General features: G+C 49.5%; 1 pseudogene; it reads left to right on the forward strand.

Annotated features, from left to right (window-relative positions):
- Window positions 1–10,691, forward strand: part of LOC118382657 (ryanodine receptor 2-like) — a 131,795-nt pseudogene extending 121,104 nt beyond the window's left edge.
- The last annotated feature ends 8,435 nt before the right edge of the window (window positions 10,692–19,126 follow it).

Raw genomic sequence — 19,126 nt, forward strand, 5'->3', positions numbered from 1 at the left:
AGCCACAACGCCTCTCTCCTATTGGACAGACAGTGTTGATATGTAGGTTACACCTCTCAGCCACAACGCCTCTCTCCTATTGGACAGACAGTTTGATATGTAGGTTACACCTCTCAGCCCCAACGCCTCTCTCCTATTGGACAGACAGTGTTGATATGTAGGTTACACCTCTCAGCCACAACGCCTCTCTCCTATTGGAAAGTTTGATATGTAGGTTACACCTCTCAGCCACAACGCCTCTCTCCTATTGGACAGTTTGATATGTAGGTTACACCTCTCAGCCCCAACGCCTCTCTCCTATTGGACAGACAGTTTGTGTTGATATGTAGGTTACACCTCTCAGCCACAACGCCTCTCTCCTATTGGACAGTTTGATATGTAGGTTACACCTCTCAGCCCCAACGCCTCTCTCCTATTGGACAGACAGTTTGATATGTAGGTTACACCTCTCAGCCACAACGCCTCTCTCCTATTGGACAGACAGTTTGATATGTAGGTTACACCTCTCAGCCCCAACGCCTCTCTCCTATTGGACAGACAGTGTTGATATGTAGGTTACACCTCTCAGCCACAACGCCTCTCTCCTATTGGACAGACAGTGTTGATATGTAGGTTACACCTCTCAGCCCCAACGCCTCTCTCCTATTGGACAGACAGTTTTGATATGTAGGTTACACCTCTCTGCCCCAACGCCTCTCTCCTATTGGACAGACAGTGTTGATATGTAGGTTACACCTCTCAGCCACAACGCCTCTCTCCTATTGGACAGACAGTGTTGATATGTAGGTTACACCTCTCAGCCCCAACGCCTCTCTCCTATTGGACAGACAGTTTGTATTGATATGTAGGTTACACCTCTCAGCCACAACGCCTCTCTCCTATTGGACAGACAGTTTGTGTTGATATGTAGGTTACACCTCTCAGCCCCAACGCCTCTCTCCTATTGGACAGACAGTTTGATATGTAGGTTACACCTCTCAGCCACAACGCCTCTCCCCTATTGGACAGACAGTTTGATATGTAGGTTACACCTCTCAGCCCCAACGCCTCTCTCCTATTGGACAGACAGTGTTGATATGTAGGTTACACCTCTCAGCCACAACGCCTCTCTCCTATTGGACAGACAGTGTTGATATGTAGGTTACACCTCTCTGCCCCAACGCCTCTCTCCTATTGGACAGTTTGATATGTAGGTTACACCTCTCAGCCACAACGCCTCTCTCCTATTGGACAGACAGTGTTGATATGTAGGTTACACCTCTCAGCCACAACGCCTCTCTCCTATTGGACAGACAGTTTGATATGTAGGTTACACCTCTCAGCCACAACGCCTCTCTCCTATTGGACAGACAGTTTGATATGTAGGTTACACCTCTCAGCCCCAACGCCTCTCTCCTATTGGACAGACAGTTTGATATGTAGGTTACACCTCTCAGCCCCAACGCCTCTCTCCTATTGGACAGACAGTGTTGATATGTAGGTTACACCTCTCAGCCACAACGCCTCTCTCCTATTGGACAGACAGTGTTGATATGTAGGTTACACCTCTCAGCCCCAACGCCTCTCTCCTATTGGACAGACAGTTTGATATGTAGGTTACACCTCTCAGCCACAACGCCTCTCTCCTATTGGACAGACAGTTTGATATGTAGGTTACACCTCTCAGCCCCAACGCCTCTCTCCTATTGGACAGACAGTGTTGATATGTAGGTTACACCTCTCAGCCCCAACGCCTCTCTCCTATTGGACAGACAGTTTGATATGTAGGTTACACCTCTCAGCCACAACGCCTCTCTCCTATTGGACAGTTTGATATGTAGGTTACACCTCTCAGCCCCAACGCCTCTCTCCTATTGGACAGTTTGATATGTAGGTTACACCTCTCAGCCCCAACGCCTCTCTCCTATTGGACAGACAGTGTTGATATGTAGGTTACACCTCTCAGCCACAACGCCTCTCTCCTATTGGACAGACAGTGTTGATATGTAGGTTACACCTCTCAGCCACAACGCCTCTCTCCTATTGGACAGACAGTGTTGATATGTAGGTTACACCTCTCAGCCCCAACGCCTCTCTCCTATTGGACAGACAGTTTGTATTGATATGTAGGTTACACCTCTCTGCCCCAACGCCTCTCTCCTATTGGACAGACAGTGTTGATATGTAGGTTACACCTCTCAGCCCCAACGCCTCTCTCCTATTGGACAGACAGTGTTGATATGTAGGTTACACCTCTCAGCCCCAACGCCTCTCTCCTATTGGACAGACAGTTTGATATGTAGGTTACACCTCTCAGCCACAACGCCTCTCTCCTATTGGACAGACAGTGTTGATATGTAGGTTACACCTCTCAGCCACAACGCCTCTCTCCTATTGGACAGACAGTTTGTATTGATATGTAGGTTACACCTCTCAGCCACAACGCCTCTCTCCTATTGGACAGACAGTGTTGATATGTAGGTTACACCTCTCAGCCACAACGCCTCTCTCCTATTGGACAGTTTGTGTTGATATGTAGGTTACACCTCTCAGCCACAACGCCTCTCTCCTATTGGACAGACAGTGTTGATATGTAGGTTACACCTCTCTGCCCCAACGCCTCTCTCCTATTGGACAGACAGTTTGATATGTAGGTTACACCTCTCAGCCACAACGCCTCTCTCCTATTGGACAGACAGTTTGATATGTAGGTTACACCTCTCAGCCACAACGCCTCTCTCCTATTGGACAGACAGTGTTGATATGTAGGTTACACCTCTCAGCCCCAACGCCTCTCTCCTATTGGACAGACAGTTTGATATGTAGGTTACACCTCTCAGCCCCAACGCCTCTCTCCTATTGGACAGACAGTTTGATATGTAGGTTACACCTCTCAGCCACAACGCCTCTCTCCTATTGGACAGACAGTTTGATATGTAGGTTACACCTCTCTGCCACAACGCCTCTCTCCTATTGGACAGACAGTGTTGATATGTAGGTTACACCTCTCAGCCACAACGCCTCTCTCCTATTGGACAGACAGTGTTGATATGTAGGTTACACCTCTCAGCCCCAACGCCTCTCTCCTATTGGACAGACAGTTTGATATGTAGGTTACACCTCTCAGCCCCAACGCCTCTCTCCTATTGGACAGACAGTTTGATATGTAGGTTACACCTCTCTGCCACAACGCCTCTCTCCTATTGGACAGACAGTTTGATATGTAGGTTACACCTCTCAGCCACAACGCCTCTCTCCTATTGGACAGACAGTTTGATATGTAGGTTACACCTCTCTGCCACAACGCCTCTCTCCTATTGGACAGACAGTGTTGATGTGTAGGTTACACCTCTCAGCCCCAACGCCTCTCTCCTATTGGACAGACAGTTTGTGTTGATATGTAGGTTACACCTCTCAGCCACAACGCCTCTCTCCTATTGGACACAGATGGTTTTGTGTGTATTGATATGTAGGTCACATGTGCCATCATTTTTTTATTACGTAGTTCTGTCTTGTCTGTATTCTGTCATGTTCTGTGTTCTAGAAGACAGACAGACAGACAGACAGACAGACAGACAGACAGACAGACAGACAGACAGACAGACAGACAGACAGACAGACAGACAGACAGACAGGGGACAGTAACATCATGCTCTGTGTCTCTGCGTTAATCCTCCCAGAAACAGCCACCCATGACATTTCATTAGTCCATTCTCTGATGCTACTTCCTATTAAGGAGTCCTCTGTGGATCTGACAGGTCTGGAGGAAGAGGACAAAGATGTGCCCTACATAGGGGACAGTGTTCCATTTGGGATGCAGGCAGAGGATTAGCTCGATGCTGGGTTAGGGGCTGAGTTAGGGGCTGGGTTAGGGGCTGGGTTAGGGGCTGGGTTAGGGGCTGGGTTAGGGGCTGGGTTAGGGGCTGGGTTAGGGGCTGAGTTAGGGGCTGGGTTAGGGGCTGGGTTAGGGGCTGGGTTAGGGGCTGGGTTAGGGGCTGGGTTAGGGGCTGGGTTAGGGGCTGGGTTAGGGGCTGGGTTAGGGGCTGGGTTAGGGGCTGGGTTAGGGGCTGGGTTAGGGGCTGGGTTAGGGGCTGGGTTAGGGGCTGGGTTAGGGGCTGAGTTAGGGGCTGGGTTAGGGGCTGGGTTAGGGGCTGGGTTAGGGGCTAGGGGGTTAGGGGCTGGGTTAGGGGCTGAGTTAGGGGCTGGGTTAGGGGCTGTGTTAGGGGCTGGGTTAGGGGCTGGGTTAGGGGCTGGGTTAGGGGCTGGGTTAGGGGCTGGGTGCTGAGTTAGGGGCTGGGTTAGGGGCTGGGTTAGGGGCTGAGTTAGGGGCTGGGTTAGGGGCTGGGTTAGGGGCTGGGTTAGGGGCTGAGTTAGGGACTGGGTTAGGGGCTGGGTTAGGGGCTGGGTTAGGGGCTGGGATGGGGAATGGGTTAGGGGCTGGGTTAGGGGCTGGGTTAGGTGCTGAGTTAGGTGCTGAGTTAGGGGCTGGGTTAGGGGCTGGGTTAGGTGCTGAGTTAGGTGCTGAGTTAGGTGCTGAGTTAGGTGCTGAGTTAGGTGCTGAGTTAGGTGCTGAGTTAGGGGCTGAGTTAGGGGCTGGGTTAGGTGCTGAGTTAGGTGCTGAGTTAGGGGCTGAGTTAGCGGCTGGGTTAGGGGCTGAGTTAGGTGCTGAGTTAGGTGCTGAGTTAGGGGCTGGGTTAGGGGCTGGGTGCTGAGTTAGGGGCTGGGTTAGGGGCTGGGTGCTGGGTTAGGGGCTGGGCTGGGTGCTGGGTTAGGGGCTGGGTTAGAGTCTGGGTTGGGAGATGAGTTAGGGGCTGGGTTAGGGGCTGGGTGCTGGGTTAGGGGCTGGGTGCTGGGTTAGGGGCTGGGTGCTGGGTTAGGGGCTGGGTGCTGGGTTAGGGGCTGGGTTAGAGTCTGGGTTGGGAGATGAATTAGGGGCTGGGTTAGGGGCTGGGTTGGGAGATGAGTTAGGGGCTGGGTTAGGGGCTGGGTGCTGGGTTAGGGGCTGGGTGCTGGGTTAGGGGCTGGGTGCTGGGTTAGGGGCTGGGTTAGAGTCTGGGTTGGGAGATGAATTAGGGGCTGGGTTAGAGTCTGGGTTGGGAGATGAGTTAGGGGCTGGGTGCTGGGTTAGGGGCTGGGTGCTGGGTTAGGGGCTGGGTGCTGGATTAGGGGCTGGGTGCTGGGTTAGGGGCTGGGTTAGAGTCTGGGTTGGGAGATGAATTAGGGGCTGGGTTAGGGGCTGGGTTAGGGGCTGGGTTAGGGACGGGGTTAGGGGCTGGGCTGGGTTAGGGTCTGGGTTAGGGGCTGTGTTATGTTAGGGTCTGGGTTAGGGGCTGGGCTGGGTTAGGAGCTGGGTTAGGGGCTGGGTTAAGTGCTGGGTTAGGGGCTGGGATGGGGAATGGGTTAGGGGCTGGGTTAGGGGCTGGGTGCTGGGTTAGGGGCTGGGTTAGGGGCTGGGTTAGGGGCTGGGCTGGGTTAAGTGCTGGGTTAGGGGCTGGGCTAGGAGCTAGGTTAGGGACTGGGTTAGGAGCTGGGTTAGGGGCTGGGTTAAGTGCTGGGTTAGGGGCTGGGATGGGGAATGGGTTAGGGGCTGGGCTAGGAGCTGGGTTAGGGGCTGGGCTGGGTTAGGAGCTGGGTTAAGTGTTTGGTTAGGAGCTGGGTTAGGGGCTGGAGCTGGGTTAGGGGCTGGGTTAGGGGCTGGGTTAGGGGCTGGGCTAGGGAATGGGTTAGGGGCTGGGTTAGGGTCTGGGCTAGGGAATGGGTTAGGGGCTGGGTAGCACCTCTCTCTCTATCTCTCTGTCACCAGAGATATTGGACTGAGTCAGTAGGGAAGTCCTAGTCTTCATATGTTATATCTATCTGTATGTCCTAGTCTATATCTGTCTGTATGTCCTAGTCTATATCTGTCTGTATGTCCTAGTCTATATCTATCTGTATGTCCTAGTCTATATCTGTCTGTATGTCCTAGTCTATATCTATCTGTATGTCCTAGTCTATATCTGTCTGTATGTCCTAGTCTATATCTGTCTGTATGTCCTAGTCTATATCTATCTGTATGTCCTAGTCTATATCTGTCTGTATGTCCTAGTCTATATCTATCTGTATGTCCTAGTCTATATCTGTCTGTATGTCCTAGTCTATATCTGTCTGTATGTCCTAGTCTATATCTATCTGTATGTCCTAGTCTATATCTATCTGTATGTCCTAGTCTATATCTGTCTGTATGTCCTAGTCTATATCTGTCTGTATGTCCTAGTCTATATCTATCTGTATGTCCTAGTCTATATCTATCTGTATGTCCTAGTCTATATCTATCTGTATGTCCTAGTCTATATCTATCTGTATGTCCTAGTCTATATCTGTCTGTATGTCCTAGTCTATATCTATCTGTATGTCCTAGTCTATATCTATCTAGTCTATATCTATCTGTATGTCCTAGTCTATATCTGTCTGTATGTCCTAGTCTATATCTGTCTGTATATCCTAGTCTGTATGTCCTAGTCTATATCTATCTGTCTGTCTATATGTCCTAGTCTATATCTGTCTGTATGTCCTAGTCTATATCTATCTGTATGTCCTAGTCTATATCTATCTGTATGTCCTAGTCTATATCTGTCTGTATGTCCTAGTCTATCTATATATCTGTCTGTATGTCCTAGTCTATATCTGTCTGTATGTCCTAGTCTATATCTATCTGTCTATATGTCCTAGTCTATATCTGTCTGTATGTCCTAGTCTATATCTATATCTGTCTGTATGTCCTAGTCTATATCTGTCTGTATGTCCTAGTCTATATCTATCTGTATGTCCTAGTCTATATCTATCTGTATGTCCTAGTCTATATCTGTCTGTATGTCCTAGTCTATATCTGTCTGTATGTCCTAGTCTATATCTATCTGTATGTCCTAGTCTATATCTATCTGTATGTCCTAGTCTATATCTGTCTGTATGTCCTAGTCTATATCTATCTGTATGTCCTAGTCTATATCTGTCTGTATGTCCTAGTCTATATCTATCTGTATGTCCTAGTCTATATCTGTCTGTATGTCCTAGTCTATATCTATCTGTATGTCCTAGTCTATATCTGTCTGTATGTCCTAGTCTATATCTGTCTGTATGTCCTAGTCTATATCTATCTGTATGTCCTAGTCTATATCTATCTGTATGTCCTAGTCTATATCTATCTGTATGTCCTAGTCTATATCTATCTGTATGTCCTAGTCTATATCTATCTGTATGTCCTAGTCTATATCTGTCTGTATGTCCTAGTCTATATCTGTCTGTATGTCCTAGTCTATATCTGTCTGTATGTCCTAGTCTATATCTATCTGTATGTCCTAGTCTATATCTGTCTGTGTGTCCTAGTCTATATCTGTCTGTATGTCCTAGTCTATATCTATCTGTATGTCCTAGTCTATATCTGTCTGTATGTCCTAGTCTATATCTATCTGTATGTCCTAGTCTATATCTGTCTGTATGTCCTAGTCTATATCTGTCTGTATGTCCTAGTCTATATCTATCTGTATGTCCTAGTCTATATCTGTCTGTATGTCCTAGTCTATATCTATCTGTATGTCCTAGTCTATATCTATCTGTATGTCCTAGTCTATATCTATCTGTATAGTCTATATCTATCTGTATGTCCTAGTCTATATCTGTCTGTCTATGTCCTAGTCTATATCTGTCTGTATGTCCTAGTCTATATCTATCTGTATGTCCTAGTCTATATCTATCTGTATGTCCTAGTCTATATCTGTCTGTATGTCCTAGTCTATATCTATCTGTATGTCCTAGTCTATATCTATGTCTGTCTATATCTATGTCCTATGTCTATATCTATCTGTATGTCCTAGTCTATATCTATCTGTATGTCCTAGTCTATATCTATCTGTATGTCCTAGTCTATATCTATCTGTATGTCCTAGTCTATATCTATCTGTATGTCCTAGTCTATATCTATCTGTATGTCCTAGTCTATATCTATCTGTATGTCCTAGTCTATATCTATCTGTATGTCCTAGTCTATATCTATCTGTATGTCCTAGTCTATATCTATCTGCATGTCCTAGTCTATATCTATCTGTATGTCCTAGTCTATATCTATCTGTATGTCCTAGTCTATATCTATCTGTATGTCCTAGTCTATATCTATCTGTATGTCCTAGTCTATATCTATCTGTATGTCCTAGTCTATATCTATCTGTATGTCCTAGTCTATATCTATCTGTATGTCCTAGTCTATATCTGTCTGTATGTCCTAGTCTATATCTATCTGTATGTCCTAGTCTATATCTATCTGTATGTCCTAGTCTATATCTATCTGTATGTCCTAGTCTATATCTATCTGCATGTCCTAGTCATCCCCAACTGTATGTTGGTCCTAGAATACTGTTATGGAGGTTTATCTGTCTGTATGTCCTAGTCTATATCTCTCTCTATGTCCTAGTCTATATCTCTCTCTCTCTCCTCTCTCTCTCTCTCTCTCTGTCCTCTCTCTCTCTCTCTCTCTCTCCGTCTCCCTCTCTCTCTCTCTCTCTCTCTCTCTCCTCTCTCCCTCTCTCACCCCCGTCTCTCCCTCTATCTCTCCTCTCTCCCCTCTCTCTCTCTCTCCGTCTCCCTCTCTCTCTCTCCCTCTCTCTCTATATCCAGTGTTACATGTTCCACATGTACGTGGGCGTACGGGCAGGAGGGGGCATCGGTGACCAGATCGAGGATCCAGCTGGTGATGAGTATGAGATCTACAGGATCATCTTCGACATCACCTTCTTCTTCTTCGTCATCGTCATCCTCCTGGCCATCATCCAGGGTGAGGAGGGTTTGGCTGTTTATGTCAGGACAGGACTGACTGTCTCCATGATGTCTAGTATTACTGACTGGGCTGTGTTGTCTGTCCAGGACAGGACTGACTGTCTCTGTCTCCATGATGTCTAGTCTTACTGACTGGGCTGACTGTCTCTGTCTCCCATGATATCTAGTCTTACTGACTGGGCTGTGTTGTCTGTCCAGGACAGGACTGACTGTCTCTGTCTCCCATGATGTCTAGTCTTACTGACTGGGCTGTGTTGTCTGTCCAGGACAGGACTGACTGTCTCTGTCTCTAGTCTATGATGTCCTAGTCTTATCTATCAGGACTGACTGTCTCTGTCTCCCATGATGTCTAGTATTACTGACTGGGCTGTATTGTCTGTCCAGGACAGGACTGACTGTCTCTGTCTCCCATGATGTCTAGTCTTACTGACTGGGCTGTGTTGTCTGTCCAGGACAGGACCGACTGTCTCTGTCTCCATGATGTCTAGTCTTACTGACAGGACTGACTGTCTCTGTCTCCCATGATGTCTAGTATTACTGACTGGGCTGTATTGTCTGTCCAGGACAGGACTGACTGTCTCTGTCTCCCATGATGTCTAGTCTTACTGACAGGACTGACTGTCTCTGTCTCCCATGATGTCTAGTCTTACTGACAGGACTGACTGTCTCTGTCTCCCATGATGTCTAGTATTACTGACTGGGCTGTGTTGTCTGTCCAGTATTACTGACTGGGCTGTGTTGTCTGTCCAGGACAGGACTGACTGTCTCTGTCTCCCATGATGTCTAGTATTACTGACTGGGCTGTGTTGTCTGTCCAGGACAGGACTGACTGTCTCTGTCTCCCATGATGTCTAGTCTTACTGACAGGACTGACTGTCTCTGTCTCCCATGATGTCTAGTCTTACTGACAGGACTGACTGTCTCTGTCTCCCATGATGTCTAGTCTTACTGACAGGACTGACTGTCTCTGTCTCCCATGATGTCTAGTATTACTGACTGGGCTGTGTTGTCTGTCCAGGACAGGACTGACTGTCTCTGTCTCCCATGATGTCTAGTCTTACTGACAGGACTGACTGTCTCTGTCTCCCATGATGTCTAGTATTACTGACTGGGCTGTGTTGTCTGTCCAGGACAGGACTGACTGTCTCTGTCTCCCATGATGTCTAGTCTTACTGACTGGGCTGTGTTGTCTGTCCAGGACAGGACTGACTGTCTCTGTCTCCCATGATGTCTAGTCTTACTGACTGGGCTGTGTTGTCTGTCCAGGACAGGACTGACTGTCTCTGTCTCCCATGATGTCTAGTCTTACTGACAGGACTGACTGTCTCTGTCTCCCATGATGTCTAGTATTACTGACTGGGCTGTGTTGTCTGTCCAGGACAGGACTGACTGTCTCTGTCTCCCATGATGTCTAGTATTACTGACTGGGCTGTGTTGTCTGTCCAGGACAGGACTGACTGTCTCTGTCTCCCATGATGTCTAGTCTTACTGACAGGACTGACTGTCTCTGTCTCCCATGATGTCTAGTCTTACTGACAGGACTGACTGTCTCTGTCTCCCATGATGTCTAGTCTTACTGACAGGACTGACTGTCTCTGTCTCCCATGATGTCTAGTCTTACTGACAGGACTGACTGTCTCTGTCTCCCATGATGTCTAGTCTTACTGACAGGACTGACTGTCTCTGTCTCCATGATGTCTAGTCTTACTGACAGGACTGACTGTCTCTGTCTCCCATGATGTCTAGTCTTACTGACAGGACTGACTGTCTAGATGTCCTCATAACTTTGAGCCTTGGGTTCTTCTTCTCTCTCTCCACCAGGTCTGATAATGACTGGGCTGTGTTGGAGAACTGAGAGTCAGCAGGAGCAGGTGAAGGAGGATATCTCTGTCTCCCCCAGATGCTAGTGTTACTGTGTGCTGTGTTGTGTGACTGTGTCTGTGTCCCATGATGTGTAGTGTACTGTGAGACTGTGTTGTGTGTGTGACTGTGTGTGTGTCCCCCATGATGTCTAGCACACAGCAGTGTGTCAGCATCATAAAGAGTCTCCAACAGGGGGAAGAAACTGCCGAAGCACATGATGTCACTAGTCCCCACAACGCTGAAACAGAGACTAGTTAAACAGTTAGTCATATCCCCACAACACTGAAACAGAGACTAGTTAAACAGGTAGTCATATCCCCACAACGCTGAAACAGAGACTAGTTAAACAGGTGACTGTCATATCCCCACAACGCTGACAGAGACAGTTAGTCATGTCTCCCAACGCTGAAACAGACTAGTTAAACAGGTCTAGTCATATCCCCACAACGCTGAAACAGTCTCCCATGAGACTAAACAGTTAGTCATATCCCACTGACGCTGAAACAGAGACTAGTTAAACAGGTCTTCATATCTCCCACAACGCTGAAACAGAGACTAGTTAAACAGGTCTTCATATCCCCACAACGCTGAAACAGAGACTAGTTAAACAGGTCTTCATATCCCCACAACGCTGAAACAGAGACTAGTTAAACAGTTAGTCATATCCCCACAACGCTGAAACAGAGACTAGTTAAACAGTTAGTCATATCCCCACAACGCTGAAACAGAGACTAGTTAAACAGTTAGTCATATCCCCACAACGCTGAAACAGAGACTAGTTAAACAGTTAGTCATATCCCCACAACGCTGAAACAGAGACTAGTTAAACAGTTAGTCATATCCCCACAACGCTGAAACAGAGACTAGTTAAACAGTTAGTCATATCCCCACAACGCTGAAACAGAGACTAGTTAAACAGTTAGTCATATCCCCACAACGCTGAAACAGAGACTAGTTAAACAGTTAGTCATATCCCCACAGAGACGCTGAAACAGAGACTAGTTAAACAGTTAGTCATATCCCCACAACGCTGAAACAGAGACTAGTTAAACTAGTCATATCCCCACAACACTGAAACAGAGACTAGTTAAACAGTTAGTCATATCCCCACAACGCTGAAACAGAGACTAGTTAAACAGTTAGTCATATCCCCACAACGCTGAAACAGAGACTAGTTAAACAGTTAGTCATATCCACAACGCTGAAACAGAACGCAGTTGTCAAACACGCTGAGACTAGTTAAACAGTTAGTCATATCCCCACAACGCTGAAACAGAGACTAGTTAAACAGGTTAGTCATATCCCCACAACGCTGAAACAGAGACTAGTTAAACAGTTAGTCATATCCCCCCACAACGACTGAAACAGAGACTAGTTAAACAGGTCTAGTCATATCCCCACAACGCTGAAACAGAGACTAGTTAAACAGTTAGTCATATCCCCACAACGCTGAAACAGAGACTAGTTAAACAGTTAGTCATATCCCCACAACGCTGAAACAGAGACTAGTTAAACAGTCTAGTCATATCCCCACAACGCTGAAACAGAGACTAGTTAAACAGTTAGTCATATCCCCACAACGCTGAAACAGAGACTAGTTAAACAGTTAGTCATATCCCCACAACGCTGAAACAGAGACTAGTTAAACAGTTAGTCATATCCCCACAACGCTGAAACAGAGACTAGTTAAACAGTTAGTCATATCCCCACAACGCTGAAACAGAGACTAGTTAAACAGTTAGTCATATCCCCACAACGCTGAAACAGAGACTAGTTAAATGTCTGGGGGTCCTGAGGAGAGGTTGTGGAACATCGAGAAGAGAGGTTGTGGAACATCTAGAAGAGACGTTGGAAAACGTCTAGGGACCAGAGGAAACGTTGGAGAACGTCTAGGGACCAGAGGAGAGGTTGGAGAACGTCAAGGGACCAGAGGAGACATTGGACAACGTCTGGGGACATAAGGAGAGGTTGGAGAACATCTGGCGGTCATGTTGAGAACGTCTGTGGGTCCTGAGGAGACGTTGTAGAACGTCTGGGGACCAGAGGAGAGGTTGGAGAACGTCTAGGGACCTGATGAGACGTTGTAGAACGTCTGGGGACATAAGGAGAGGTTGGAGAACGTCTGACGGTCCTGAGGAGAGCGTCTAGTTTGGAGAGCGTCTAGGGTCCTGAGGAGACGTTGGAGAACGTCTGGGGGTCCTGAGGAGAGGTTGGAGAACGTCTGGCGGTCCTGAGGAGAGCGTCTAGTTTGGAGAGCGTCTAGGGGCCAGAGGAAACGTTGGAGAACGTCTAGGGTCCTGAGGAGACGTTGGAGAACGTCTGGGGGTCCTGAGGAGAGGTTGGAGAACGTCTGGGGACCTGAGGAGACATTGGAGAACGTCTAGGGGCCAGAGGAGAGGTTGGAGAACGTCTAGGGGCCAGAGGAAACGTTGGAGAACGTCTAGGGGCCTGAGGAGAGTTTGGAGAACGTCTAGGGGTCCAGAGGAGAGTTTGGAGAACGTCTGGGGTCCAGAGGAGACGTCGTTGGAGAACGTCTAGGGGCCAGAGGAGACGTTGGAGAACGTCTAGGGTCCTGAGGAGACGTTGGAGAACGTCTGGGGTCCAGAGAAACGTTGGAGAACGTCTGGGGCCAGAGGAGAGTTGGAGAAGTCTGGGTCTTCTCCAGAGGAGAGTCTGTTGAGAGAACGTCTAGGGGCCAGAGGAAACGTTGTAGAACGTCTGGGGACTCAACAGAGGAGAGGTTGGAGAACGTCTAGGGGCCAGAGGAAACTGGAGAACGAGCATCAGAGGAGAGTTTGGAGAACGTCTAGGGTCCAGAGGAGAGTTTGGAGAACGTCTGGGGTCCAGAGGAAAGGTTGGAGAACGTCTGGGGTCCCAGAGGAGACTAGTTGGAGAACGTCTAGGGGCCAGAGGAGAGTTTGGAGAACGTCAGGGGTCCAGAGGAGAGTTGGAGAACGTCTAGGGACCTGAGGAGACATTGGAGAACGTCTGGGGGTCCTGAGGAGAGGTTGGAGAACGTCTGGGGACCTGAGGAGACATTGGAGAACGTCTGGGGTCCTGAGGAGAGGTTGGAGAACGTCTGGGGATCTGAGGAGACTTTGGAGAACCACTGTCTTATACAGTCTGATGCTCTGGATCTGTGTCTTCCCTCATTGTAGAATTTGGTTATAGACTTAAACACTGGCGTTGGAAATTCAAAATGAGATGAATCTGAGCCGTGTTGAGAGACATGTAGAGAGATGAGGTCGGCTGGCAGCATCACACTGGCAGCATCACATACAGATGTGTCTTTCTCTTGCAGACCAAATGCTTCATCTGCGGAATAGGAAACGACTACTTTGACACAGTACCTCACGGCTTCGAAACCCACACACTGCAGGAGCACAACTTGGCCAACTATCTGTGAGTAGAGACATACGTCCACCCTGTCAGAGTCTGTCAGAGACAAATGTCCCCTCTGTCTTCTCCAGTCAGTGTCCAGAGTCTGTCAGAGACAAATGTCCCCTCTGTCTTCTCCAGTCAGTGTCCAGAGTCTGTCAGAGACAAAGAGGCGACAGGGTTATGAGGTTTAGTTTACTACTGTGTCCTCTTCCCCCTTCACCCTCTCTTTAATGTTGTGTTGTTGGTTCTGCAGAACCGCTAGATTGAAAAGGAGTGGGGAGAGGGGACAGAACCACTAGATTGAAAAGGAGTGGGGAGAGGGGACAGAACCGCTAGATTGAAAAGGAGTGGGGAGAGGGGACAGAACCACTAGATTGAAAAGGAGTGGGGAGAGGGGGCAGAGCCGCTAGATTGAAAAGGAGTGGGGAGAGGGGGCAGAACCACTAGATTGAAAAGGAGTGGGGAGAGGGGGCAGAACCGCTAGAGTGAAAAGGAGTGGGGAGAGGGGACAGAACCACTAGATTGAAAAGGAGTGGGGAGAGGGGCAGAACCACTAGAGTGAAAAGGCAGTGGGGAGAGGGGACAGAACCACTAGATTGAAAAGGAGTGGGGAGAGGGGCAGAACCACTAGAGTGAAAAGGAGTGGGGAGAGGGGGCAGAACCACTAGATTGAAAAGGAGTGGGGAGAGGGGACAGAACCGCTAGAGTTGGGGCAGAACCGCTAGATTGAAAAGGAGTGGGGAGAGGGGGCAGAACCGCTAGATTGAAAAGGAGTGGGGAGAGGGGGCAGAACCACTAGATTGAAAAGGAGTGGGGAGAGGGGGCAGAACCACTAGATTGAAAAGGAGTGGGGAGAGGGGGCAGAACCACTAGAGTGAAAAGGGAAAAGGAGAGGGGCAGAACCACTAGAGGGAAAAGTGGGGAGAGGGGACAGAACCACTAGAGTGAAAAGTGGGGAGAGGGGCAGAACCACTAGAGTGAAAAGGAGAGGGGGCAGAACCACTAGAGTGAAAAGGAGTGGGGAGAGGGGCAGAACCACTAGAGTGAAAAGGAGTGGGGAGAGGGGACAGAACCACTAGATTGAAAAGGAGTGGGGAGAGGGGCAGAACCACTAGATTGAAAAGGAGTGGGGATTGAGGAGTGGGGAGGGGCAGAACCACTAGATTGAAAAGGAGTGGGGAGAGGGGCAGAACCACTAGAGTGAAAAGGAGTGGGGAGAGGGGACAGAACCACTAGATTGAAAAGGAGTGGGGAGAGGGGGCAGAACCACTAGAGATTGAAAAGGAGTGGGGAGAGGGGCAGAACCACTAGATTGAAAAGGAGTGGGGAGGGAGGGGGCAGAACCACTAGAGTGAAAAGGAGTGGGGAGAGGGGGCAGAACCACTAGAGTGAAAAGGAGTGGGGAGAGGGGGCAGAACCACTAGATTGAAAAGGAGTGGGGAGAGGGGACAGAACCGCTAGAGTGAAAAGGAGTGGGGAGAGGGGACAGAACCACTAGATTGAAAAGGAGTGGGGAGAGGGGACAGAACCACTAGAGTGAAAAGGAGTGGGGAGAGGGGGCAGAACCACTAGATTGAAAAGGAGTGGGGAGAGGGGACAGAACCACTAGATTGAAAAGGAGTGGGGAGAGGGGACAGAACCGCTAGAGTGAAAAGGAGTGGGGAGAGGGGCAGAACCACTAGAGTGAAAAGGAGTGGGGAGAGGGGGCAGAACCACTAGATTGAAAAGGAGTGGGGAGAGGGGACAGAACCGCTAGAGTGAAAAGGAGTGGGGAGAGGGGCAGAACCACTAGATTGAAAAGGAGTGGGGAGAGGGGACAGAACCGCTAGAGTGAAAAGGAGTGGGGAGAGGGGACAGAACCACTAGATTGAAAAGGAGTGGGGAGAGGGGCAGAACCACTAGATTGAAAAGGAGTGGGGAGAGGGGACAGAACCACTAGATTGAAAAGGGGGGGAGAGGGGACAGAACCACTAGATTGAAAAGGAGTGGGGAGAGGGGGCAGAACCGCTAGATTGAAAAGGAGTGGGGAGAGGGGGCAGAACCACTAGATTGAAAAGGAGTGGGGAGAGGGGGCAGAACCACTAGATTGAAAAGGAGTGGGGAGAGGGGGCAGAACCACTAGATTGAAAAGGAGTGGGGAGAGGGGGCAGAACCACTAGATTGAAAAGGAGTGGGGAGAGGGGGCAGAACCGCTAGAGGGAAAAGGAGAAAAGGGGCAGAACCACTAGATTGAAAAGGAGTGGGGAGAGGGGGCAGAACCACTAGATTGAAAAGGAGTGGGGAGAGGGGGCAGAACCACTAGAGTGAAAAGGAGTGGGGAGAGGGGGCAGAACCACTAGATTGAAAAGGAGTGGGGAGAGGGGGCAGAACCACTAGATTGAAAAGGAGTGGGGAGAGGGGGCAGAACCACTAGATTGAAAAGGAGTGGGGAGAGGGGGCAGAACCACTAGAGTGAAAAGGAGTGGGGAGAGGGGGCAGAACCACTAGATTGAAAAGGAGTGGGGAGAGGGGGCAGAACCACTAGATTGAAAAGGAGTGCAGGATTGAAAAGGAGGGGACAGAACCACTAGATTGAAAAGGAGTGGGGAGAGGGGACAGAACCACTAGGGTGAAAAGGAGTGGGGAGAGGGGACAGAACCACTAGATTGAAAAAGGAGAGGGGCAGAACCGCTAGAGTGAAAAGGAGTGGGGAGAGGGGACAGAACCACTAGAGTGAAAAGGAGTGGGGAGAGGGGCAGAACCACTAGATTGAAAAGGAGAGGGGCAGAACCGCTAGAGGGAAAAGGAGTGGGGAGAGGGGGCAGAACCACTAGATTGAAAAGGAGTGGGAGAGGGGACAGAACCACTAGATTGAAAAGGAGTGGGGAGAGGGGACAGAACCACTAGATTGAAAAAGAGAGGGCAGAACCACTAGATTGAAAAGAGTGGGGAGGGGCAGAACCACTAGATTGAAAAGGAGTGGGGAGAGGGGCAGAACCACTAGATTGAAAAGGAGTGGGGAGAGGGGGCAGAACCACTAGATTGAAAAGGAGGGGGGAGAGGGGGCAGAACCACTAGAGTGAAAAGGAGAGGGGCAGAACCACTAGAGTGAAAAGGAGAGGGGGCAGAACCACTAGAGGAAAAGGAGAGGGGCAGAACCACTAGAGTGAAAAGGAGAAAGGGGGCAGAACCACTAGAGGGAAAAGGAGAGGGGGCAGAACCACTAGAGGGAAAAGGAGAGGGGCAGAACCACTAGAGTGAAAAGGAGAGGGGCAGAACCACTAGAGTGAAAAGGAGAGGGGCAGAACCACTAGAGTGAAAAGGAGAGGGGCAGAACCGCTAGAGGGAAAAGGAGAGGGAGAGGGGGCAGAACCACTAGAGTGAAAAGGAGAGGGGGCAGAACCACTAGAGTGAAAAGGAGAGGGGGCAGAACCACTAGAGGGAAAAGGAGAGGGGGCAGAACCACTAGAGTGAAAAGGAGAGGGGCAGAACCACTAGAGTGAAAAGGAGAGGGGGCAGAACCACTAGAGGGAAAAGGAGAGGGGCAGAACCACTAGAGGGAAAAGGAGAGGGGCAGAACCACTAGAGTGAAAAGGAGAGGGGGCAGAACCACTAGAGTGAAAAGGAGAGGGGCAGAACCACTAGAGTGAAAAGGAGAGGGGCAGAACCACTAGAGGGAAAAGGAGAGGGGCAGAACCACTAGAGTGAAAAGGAGAGGGGGCAGAACCACTAGAGTGAAAAGGAGAGGGGCAGAACCACTAGAGTGAAAAGGAGAGGGGCAGAACCACTAGAGTGAAAAGGAGAGGGGCAGAACCACTAGAGGGAAAAGGAGAGGGGGCAGAACCACTAGAGTGAAAAGGAGAGGGGGCAGAACCACTAGAGTGAAAAGGAGAGGGGGCAGAACCACTAGAGGGAAAAGGAGAGGGGGCAGAACCACTAGGGTGAAAAGGGGCAGAACCACTAGAGGAAAAGGAGAGGGGGCAGAACCACTAGAGTGAAAAGGAGAGGGGCAGAACCACTAGAGTGAAAAGGAGAGGGGGCAGAACCACTAGAGTGAAAAGGAGAGGGGGCAGAACCACTAGAGGGAAAAGGAGAGGGGCAGAACCACTAGAGTGAAAAGGAGAGGGGGCAGAACCACTAGAGTGAAAAGGAGAGGGGGCAGAACCACTAGAGGGAAAAGGAGAGGGGCAGAACCACTAGAGGGAAAAGGAGAGGGGCAGAACCACTAGAGTGAAAGGAGAGGGGCAGAACCACTAGAGTGAAAAGGAGAGGGGCAGAACCACTAGAGTGAAAAGGAGAGGGGCAGAGAGGGGAGGGGCAGAACCACTAGAGTGAAAAGGAGAGGGGGCAGAACCACTAGAGTGAAAAGGAGAGGGGCAGAACCACTAGAGGGAAAAGGAGAGGGGCAGAACCACTAGAGTGAAAAGGAGAGGGGCAGAACCACTAGAGTGAAAAGGAGAGGGGGCAGAACCACTAGAGGGAAAAGGAGAGGGGGCAGAACCACTAGAGGGAAAAGGAGAGGGGCAGAACCACTAGAGTGAAAAGGAGAGGGGGCAGAACCACTAGAGTGAAAAGGAGAGGGGCAGAACCACTAGAGTGAAAAGGAGAGGGGGCAGAACCACTAGAGGGAAAAGGAGAGGGGCAGAACCACTAGAGTGAAAAGGAGAGGGGGCAGAACCACTAGAGTGAAAAGGAGAGGGGCAGAACCACTAGAGTGAAAAGGAGAGGGGGCAGAACCACTAGAGTGAAAAGGAGAGGGGCAGAACCACTAGAGTGAAAAGGAGAGGGGGCAGAACCACTAGAGTGAAAAGGAGAGGGGCAGAACCACTAGAGGGAAAAGGAGAGGGGGCAGAACCACTAGAGTGAAAAGGAGAGGGGGCAGAACCACTACTAGAGTGAAAAGGAGAGGGGGCAGAACCACTAGAGGGAAAAGGAGAGGGGGCAGAACCACTAGATTGAAAAGGAGTGGGGAGAGGGAGGGGGCAGAACCACTAGAGTGAAAAGGAGAGGGGCAGAACCACTAGAGTGAAAAGGAGAGGGGCAGAACCACTAGAGTGAAAAGGAGAGGGGCAGAACCACTAGAGGAAAAGGAGAGGGGCAGAACCACTAGAGGGAAAAG

Source organism: Oncorhynchus keta, unplaced genomic scaffold (assembly GCF_023373465.1).
Source record: "Oncorhynchus keta strain PuntledgeMale-10-30-2019 unplaced genomic scaffold, Oket_V2 Un_scaffold_8398_pilon_pilon, whole genome shotgun sequence".
NCBI lineage: Eukaryota > Metazoa > Chordata > Actinopteri > Salmoniformes > Salmonidae > Oncorhynchus > Oncorhynchus keta.